At 41.8% G+C, this 9,039-nt stretch overlaps 1 non-coding gene across 1 annotated transcript; it reads right to left on the reverse strand.

Annotated features, from left to right (window-relative positions):
* Positions 1-417: 417 nt before the first annotated feature.
* Positions 418-525, reverse strand: LOC112804969 (small nucleolar RNA R71). Its single transcript, XR_003203585.1, has one exon. It is a non-coding gene; the product is annotated as a small nucleolar RNA R71 (small nucleolar RNA).
* Between the last annotated feature and the right edge of the window lie 8,514 nt (positions 526-9,039).

A 9,039-nucleotide genomic window follows, 5' to 3' on the forward strand; every position in this document is an offset into this window, starting at 1 on the left:
TCTTCAAAGAAGAACACATGGCAGCCGAGAATAACAACAATGCCAACAATGCAAGGAAGGTCTGCGTGACTTTACTGCACCTACTCCCGACTTCTATAGGAGAAGTCTATCCCTGCCATTGGAGCAAACAACTTTGAGCTTAAGCCTCAATTAGTTTCTCTAATGCAATAGAATTGCAAGTTCCATGGACTTCCATTGGAAGATCCTCATCAGGTTTTAGCTGAGTTCTTACAAATCTGTGATACTGTCAAGACTAATGGGGTTGACCCTGAGGTCTACAGACTTATGCTATTCCCTTTTGCTGTAAGAGACAGAGCTAGGATATGGTTGGACTCACAACCTAAAGAAAGCCTGAACTCTTAGGGAAAGCTAGTCAATGCCTTCTTGGCAACGTTCTTTCCACCTCAAAAATTGAGTAAGCTTAGAGTGGAAGTCCAAACCTTCAGACAGAAGGAAGGTGAATCCCTCTATGAAGCTTGGGAAAGATACAAACAATTGATCAGAAAGTGTCCTTTTGACATGCTTTCTGAATGGAGCATCATAGGTATCTTCTATGATGGTTTGTCTGAACTGTCCAAGATGTCATTGGACAGCTCTGCTGGAGGATCTCTTCATCTGAAGAAGACGCCTACAGAAGCTCAAGAACTCATTGAAATGGTTGCAAATAACCAATTCATGTACACTTCTGAAAGGAATCTTATGAACAATGGGACGAATCAGAAGAAAGAAGTTCTTGAGATTGATACTCTGAATGCCATATTGGCTCAGAACAAAATATTGACTCAGCAAGTCAATATGATTTCTCAAAGTCTGTCCGAAATGCAAGCTGCACCAGGCAGTACTAAGGATGCTTCATCTGAAGAAGAAGCTTATAATCCTGAGAACCCATCAATGGAAGAGGTGAATTACATGGGAGAACCCTATGGAAACACCTATAATCCTTCATGGAGAAATCATCCAAATCTCTTATCGAAGGACCAATAGAGACCTCAACAAGGTTTCAACAACAATAATAGTGGAAGAAACAGGTTTAGCAATGGCAAGCCTTTTCCATCATCTTCTCAGCAACAGACAGAGAATTCTAGGTAGAGCCACTCTGACTTAGCAACCATGGTCTCTGATCTAATCAAAACCACTCAAAGTTTCATGACTGAAACAAGGTCCTCCATTAGAAACTTGGAGACACAAGTAGGTCAGCTGAGTAAGAAAGTTACTGAACTCCCTCCTAGTACTCTTCCAAACAATACAGAAGAGAATCCAAAAGGAGAATTGATGAGCGGATAATTTGTATGCTTTTTGGCATTGTTTTTAGTATGTTTTTAGTATGATTTAGTTAGTTTTTAGTATATTTTTATTAGTTTTTAGCAAAAATTCACTTTTCTGGACTTTACTATGAGTTTGTGTGTTTTTCTGTGATTTCAGGTATTTTCTGGCTGAAATTGAGGGTCCTGAGCAAAAATCTGATTTCGAGACCAAAAAGGACTGCAGATGCTGTTGGATTCTGACCTCCCTGCACTCGAAGCGGATTTTCTGGAGCTACAGAAGCCCAATTGGCGCGCTCTCAACGGCGTTGGAAAGTAGACATCCTGGGCTTTCCATCAATATATCATAGTCCATAGTTTTCCCAAGATTTGATGGCCCAAACCGGCGCTCAAAGTCACCTACAGAAATTCCAGCGTTAAACGCCGGAACTGGCATAAAACTTGGAGTTAAACGCCCAAACTGGCATGAGAACTGGCGTTTAACTCCAGAAAAGGTCTCTACACGAAATTCCTTCATTGCTCAGCCCAAGCACACACCAAGTGGGCTCGGAAGTGGATTTTTCTGTCATTTACTCATTTCTGTAAACCTTAGGACACTAGTTTACTATTTATAGGATCTTTTGACATTGTATCAGTACCCTATGCAACCTTTTGATAACCTTATGAAATTTTACACGTTTTCTTCCATAGCATGAGTCTCTAAACCCCATGGTTGGGGGTGAGGAGCTCTGCTGTGTCTTGATGGATTAATGCAATTACTACTGTTTCTCATTCAATCATGCTTGCTTCCATTCCAAGATAATACTTGTTCTTAATCCGGATGAATGTGATGATCCGTGACAATCATCATCATTCTCAACCATGAACGTGTGACTGACAACCACCTCCGTTCTACCTTAGATTAAGTAGTTATCTCTTGGGTTCTTTAACCGGAATCTTCGTGGTATAAGCTAGACTGATGGCGGCATTCAAGAGAATCCGGAAGGTCTAAACCTTGTCTGTGGTATTCTGAGTAGGATTCAATGATTGAATGACTGTGACGTGCTTCAATCTCCTGAAGGCGGGGCGTTAGTGACAGACGCAAAAGAATTACTGGATTCTATTCCGGCCTGATTGAGAACCGACAGATGGAATGCCGTGCCGTGACAGGGCATTAGGAATCGTTCCAATGAGAGGATGGGAGGTAGCCATTGACAACGGTGAAACCCTACATACAGCTTGCCATGGAAGGAGACTTGCGTGACTGAAGAAGAAGATAGTAGGAAAGCAGAGATTCAGAAGATGGAGCATCTCCAAACCTCAACCTATTCTCCATTAATGCAAAACAAGTAACCATTTCATGTTCTTTTGCTTTTCACAATCAATCCTGATAATTTCTGATATCCTGACTAAGATTTACAAGATAACCATAGCTTGCTTCAAGCCGACAATCTCTGTGGGATCGACCCTTGCTCACGCAAGGTATTACTTGGACGACCCAGTACACTTGCTGGTTAGTTGTGCGGGATTGCAAAAGTGTGATTGCAATTTCGTGCACCAAGTTTTTGGCGCCGTTGCCGGGGATTGTTGAGTTTGGACAACTGACGGCTTATCTTGTTGCTTAGATTAGGACTGTTTTATTTTTGTTGGTTTAGAGTCTTTTAGTTGAGTCTAGTTTCATATTCTAAGTTTGGTGTCAATTGCATGCTTTTGTTTTTCTTTTAATTTTCGATTTTTTTTCTTGCATGTTCTTAGTCCCTTTTTGATTCATAAAAATTCTAAGTTTGGTGTCCTCCTTGTGTTTTTCCTTAAAAATTTTCGAAAATTTTGTGTTTGATTTTCTAAAAGTTTTAAGTTTGGTGTCTTTTGTGTTTTTCTCTTTCCTCTTTTTCAAAATCAAATCTTTTTCATAAAAATTTTTCAATCATATCTTTTTAATTGCTGTTTTCAAAATCTTTTTTTTTTTGTTAACTAATTGATTCAGTTTTCAATTTGCTTTGATTCTATTTTCTTTTTGATTTTCGAATTTTTATCTTAATTTCCTTATTTTATTTTATCTTATTTTATTTTTTTTTCGTTTAATTATTCAAAAAAAAAAACAAAATTTATCTCTTTGCAATCATTATCATTTCCCTCTTGTCCATTATGGACTTAAGTGGGGTTGATCAGTCCAAAAGGACTCTGGGGTCATATGCTAACCCCATTACAGCTGCATATGGGAGTAGCATCTGTACACCTCCCATCAAAGCAAGCAGCTTTGAACTAAATCCTCAACTCATTATCATAGTGCAGCAAAATTGCCAGTATTCCGGTCTTCCACAGGAAGAACCTACTGAGTTTCTGGCACAGTTTTTACAAATTGCTGACACAGTACATGATAAAGAGGTGGATCAGGATGTTTACAGACTATTACTGTTTCCATTTGCTGTGAAAGATCAAGCTAAGAGGTGGTTGAATAACCAACCTACAGCAAGCATAAAGACATGGAAACAGCTGTCAGACAAATTCCTGAATTATTTTTACCCTCCAAAGAGGATGACACAGCTAAGGCTGGACATCCAAGGCTTTAAACAAGAGGATAATGAATCCCTTTACAATGCCTGGGAGAGGTATAGAGGTATGCTAAGGAAATGTCCCTCTGAAATGTTTTCAGAGTGGGTACAGTTAGACATTTTCTACTATGGGCTTACAGAAAAAGCTCAGATGTCTTTAGACCACTCAGCTGGTGGATCTATACACATGAGGAAGACAATTGAAGAAGCTCAAGAGCTTATAGACACTGTTGCTAGAAACCAATATTTGTATTCTAGCAATGAGTTCTCTCCAAAAGAGGAGGTCATGGCAGTAGTCAATGGCCCTAGTCCTCAAGAACAAATAACTGAGCTTAATCAGCAATTGCTCCTGATGACATAACAGTTAGCAGACTTTAAAGAGATGCTCTATGAAACTAAAGTTGCTAACAAGAGCATAGAACTGCAGTTGAATCAAGCAAAATAGCAAATATCTAAACAGATAACAGAGGAATGTCAAGCAGTTCAATTGAGGAGCGGGAAGACCCTGAGTAACACTGCTCAAAAGAGTAAAAAGCCAAACAAGGAACAATTGACAGAGGACAACCAAACCACTGTGCAAAATCCCTCTGAGGACAGAAAGAGCCCAGAGAGGAATGTCATTGGCGTTCAAACGCCAGAAAGGGAAGGAAAGCTGGCGTTAAACGCCCATTCCTTGCCCAGTTCTGGCATTCAAACGCCAGAAAAGGGAGAGAAGTTGGCGTTTAACGCCCAAACTTCACCCATTCCTGGCGTTCAGACGCCTGAGGAGAAGCAGACACCTGAGAGTGCTGACAGTAATCCCTCTAACAAGGCTTCTTCAACCACTTCTGTAAGGAATAAACCTGCAGCATCTAAGGTTGAAGAATATAAAGCCAAGATGCCTTATCCTCAAAAACTCCGCCAAGTGGAACAGGATAAGCAATTTGCCCGCTTTGCAGACTATCTAAGGACTCTTGAAATAAAGATTCCGTTTGCAGAGGCACTTGAGCAAATACCTTCTTATGCTAAGTTCATGAAAGAGATCTTAAGTCATAAGAAGGATTGGAGAGAAACTGAAAAAGTGTTTCTCACTGAAGAATGCAGTGCAGTCATATTAAAGAGCTTACCAGAAAAGCTTCAAGATCCAGGAAGCTTTATGATACCATGCACATTAGAAGGTGCTTGCACTAAGACAGCCCTATGTGATCTTGGAGCAAGCATCAATCTAATACCTGCATCCACTATCAGAAAGCTTGGGTTGACTGGAGAAGTCAAACCAACCCGGATATGCCTCCAACTTGCTGATGGCTCTATTAAATACCCATCAGGCATAATTGAGGACATGATTGTCAAGGTTGGAAATGGAGGAGCACAAGAGTGCAACTCTCATTCTAGGAAGACCCTTCCTAGCAACTGGACGAACTCTCATTGATGTACAAAAAGGGGAAGTAACCTTGAGAGTCAATGAGGATGAGTTCAAGTTGAATGCTGTAAAAGCTATGCAGCATCCAGACACACCAAATGACTGCATGGGCGCTGACATCATTGACTCTCTGGTAGAAGAGATCAATATGGCTGAGAGCCTAGAATCAGAGCTTGAAGACATCTTCAAAGATGCTCAACCTGATCAAGAAGAACTAGAGGAGGCAAAGGAATTTTCGAAAATTCCTCAGGAGGAGGATAAGCCTCCCAAGCCTGAACTCAAACCACTACCATCATCCCTGAAATATGCATTTCTGGGAGAGGGTGACACTTTTCCAGTGATTATAAGCTCTGCTTTAAATCCACAGGAAGAGGAAGCACTGATTCAAGTGCTAAGGACACACAAAACAGCTCTTGGGTGGTCCATAAGTGATCTTAAGGGCATTAGCCCAGCTAGATGCATGCACAAGATCCTGTTGGAGGATAATGCCAAACCAGTGGTCCAACCACAGAGGAGGCTAAATCCTGCCATGAAGGAGGTGGTGCAGAAAGAGGTCACTAAATTACTAGAGGCTGGGATTATTTATCCTATTTCTGATAGCCCCTGGGTGAGCCCTGTCCAAGTTGTTCCCAAAAAGGGAGGCATGACAGTGGTTCATAATGAAAAAAATGAACTGGTTCCCACAAGGACAGTCACAGGGTGGCGCATGTGTATTGACTACAGAAGGCTCAATACAGCCACCAGAAAGGATCATTTTCCTTTACCATTCATAGACCAAATGCTAGAAAGACTAGCTGGCCATGATTATTACTGCTTTTTGGATGGCTATTCAGGCTACAACCAAATTGCAGTAGACCCTCAGGACCAAGAGAAAACAGCATTCACCTGCCCTTCAGGCGTGTTTGCCTATAGGAGAATGCCTTTTGGTCTGTGCAATGCACCTGCAACCTTTCAGAGGTGCATGCTCTCTATCTTCTCAGATATGGTAGAGAAATTTCTGGAAGTCTTCATGGATGACTTTTCAGTATATGGAGACTCATTTAGCTCCTGTCTTAATCACCTAGCACTTGTCTTGAAAAGGTGCCAAGAGACTAACCTGGTTTTAAACTGGGAGAAATGTCACTTTATGGTGACTGAAGGAATTGTCCTTGGGCACAAAATTTCAAGCAAGGGAATAGAGGTGGATAAGGCAAAGGTAGAGGTAATTGAAAAATTACCACCACCTGCCAATGTTAAGGCAATCAGAAGCTTTCTGGGGCATGCAGGATTTTACAGAAGGTTTATAAAAGATTTTTCAAAAATTGCAAAACCTCTGAGTAACCTGTTAGCTGCTGACACACCATTTGTGTTTGACACACAGTGTCTGCAGGCATTTGAGACCTTGAAAGCTAAGCTGGTCACAGCACCAGTCATCTCTGCACCAGACTGGACATTGCCATTTGAACTAATGTGTGATGCTAGTGACCATGCCATTGGTGCAGTGTTGGGACAGAGGCATAACAAGCTTCTGCACGTCATTTACTATTCCAGCGGTGTTCTAAATGACGCACAGAAGAACTACACAACAACAGAAAAAGAGTTACTTGCAGTGGTCTATGCCATTGACAAGTTTAGATCCTATCTAGTGGGATCCAAAGTGGTTGTGTACACTGACCATGCTGCTCTTAAATATCTACTCACAAAGCAGGATTCAAAACCCAGGCTCATTAGATGGGTGTTGCTTCTGCAAGAGTTTGATATAGAAATAAGAGACAGAAAAGGGACAGAGAACCAAGTAGCAGATCATCTGTCCCGAATAGAACCAGTAGCTGGGGCGTCCCTCCCTTCTACTGAGATCTCAGAGACTTTCCCAGATGAGCAACTATTTGCCATTCAGGAAGCTCCATGGTTTGCAGATATTGTAAATTTTAAAGCTGTGAGGTTCATTCCCAAGGAGTACAGCTACGTGCAAAGAAAGAAATTAATTTCAGATGCCAAGTACTACCTCTGGGATGAACCATATCTCTTTAAGAGATGTGCTGACGGAGTGATCCGCAGGTGTGTACCCAGAGAAGAAGCACAAAGGATCCTATGGCACTGCCATGGATCACAGTATGGAGGACATTTTGGAAGTGAGCGAACAGCCACTAAAGTCCTCCAATGTGGCTTCTACTGGCCTACTCTCTATAAAGATTCCCGAGAGTTTGTGCGTAACTGTGACAGTTGCCAAAGAGCTGGTAACCTGCCTCATGGATATGCCATGCCTCAACAAGGGATATTAGAGATAGAACTGTTTGATGTATGGGGAATTGACTTCATGGGGCCATTCCCACCATCATACTCAAACACTTACATTCTGGTGGCAGTGGACTATGTGTCTAAGTGGGTAGAAGCGATTGCTACACCCACCAATGATACTAAGACCGTACTGAAATTCCTCCAGAAAAACATTTTTAGCAGATTTGGCGTTCCCAGAGTGCTAATCAGTGATGGGGGCACTCATTTCTGCAATAAACAGCTGCACCTTGCTATGGTTAGATATGGAATTAGCCACAAAGTGGCAACTCCGTATCATCCACAGACAAATGGGCAAGCTGAGGTCTCTAACAGAGAGCTAAAGAGAATCCTGGAACGGACTGTGATGGCCCGAAGAAAGGATTGGGCAAAGAGCTTGGATGATGCTCTGTGGGCATACAGAACAGCATTCAAGACTCCTATAGGAACCTCTCCATACCAACTGGTGTATGGGAAGGCCTGTCATTTGCCTGTGGAACTGGAACATAAAGCCTACTGGGCAACCAGATTCCTAAACATGGATGCAAAGTTAGCTGGTGAAAAAAGACTGCTCCAGCTAAATGAGCTAGAGGAGTTCAGACTCAATGCCTTTGAAAATGCAAAAATTTATAAGGAAAAGGCAAAGAAATGGCATGACAAGAAGTTGTCAACCAGAGTCTTTGAGCCAGGACAAAAGGTTCTGCTCTTCAACTCTAGGCTCAAACTGTTTCCAGGAAAACTCAAATCCCGTTGGAGGGGTCCGTATGTGATTACAGGAGTGTCACCATATGGATATGTTGAGCTTCAGGATACTGATTCTGACAAGAAGTTCATTGTTAATGGACAGAGAATCAAACATTATCTTGAAGGAAACTTTGAGCAGGAATGCTCAAAACTGAGACTTGAGTGATTCTCAGTGAAAGTCCAGCTAAAGACAGTAAAGAAGCGCTTACTGGGAGGCAACCCAGTCATTAGTAGGTTGTATGATTTGTTCTTACAGAGGCAAATATCAAAAATGAAGGAATTCACAGAGTTACAGAAGGATTCAGCTCAAAAAGCAGAGAAAATGAGCTTACTGGCAAAAAAACGCCAGTAAGGTGCATTTTGGGCGTTAAACGCCAGAATGGGTACCATTCTGGGCGTTTAACGCCAGGAATGGTGCCATTTTGGGCGTTAAACGCCAGAATGGGCACCATTCTGGGCGTTTAACGCCAGGTGTGCAGCATCACTGGGCGTTCAGAAAAACGCCCAGTGAGGAAGGTTTTCTGGCGTTTAACGCCAGCCAGGGCACCTGGCTGGGCGTTAAACGCCCAAAAGGGGTGCCATATGGGCGTTAAACGCCAGAATGGGTGCCATTCTGGGCGTTTAACGCCAGAAAGGTGGGGGGACCACACTTTTGTTTTCAACTCAATTTTTTTCAAACTTTCCTCTTTTTACCCATACTCTTCTACATAATTGCACTCCAACCTTTCATCATTCACTTTCAAATCTTCACAAATCAAAACCATTCTTCAAATCTATTTCAAAATAATCTCAAATCTTCTTCAAAAACTCACCCTTTTCTCAATTTCTTTCCATATCTTTTCAAATT

The sequence above is a fragment of the Arachis hypogaea genome, chromosome 5 (genome assembly GCF_003086295.3).
Source record: "Arachis hypogaea cultivar Tifrunner chromosome 5, arahy.Tifrunner.gnm2.J5K5, whole genome shotgun sequence".
Taxonomy (NCBI): Eukaryota; Viridiplantae; Streptophyta; class Magnoliopsida; order Fabales; family Fabaceae; genus Arachis; species Arachis hypogaea.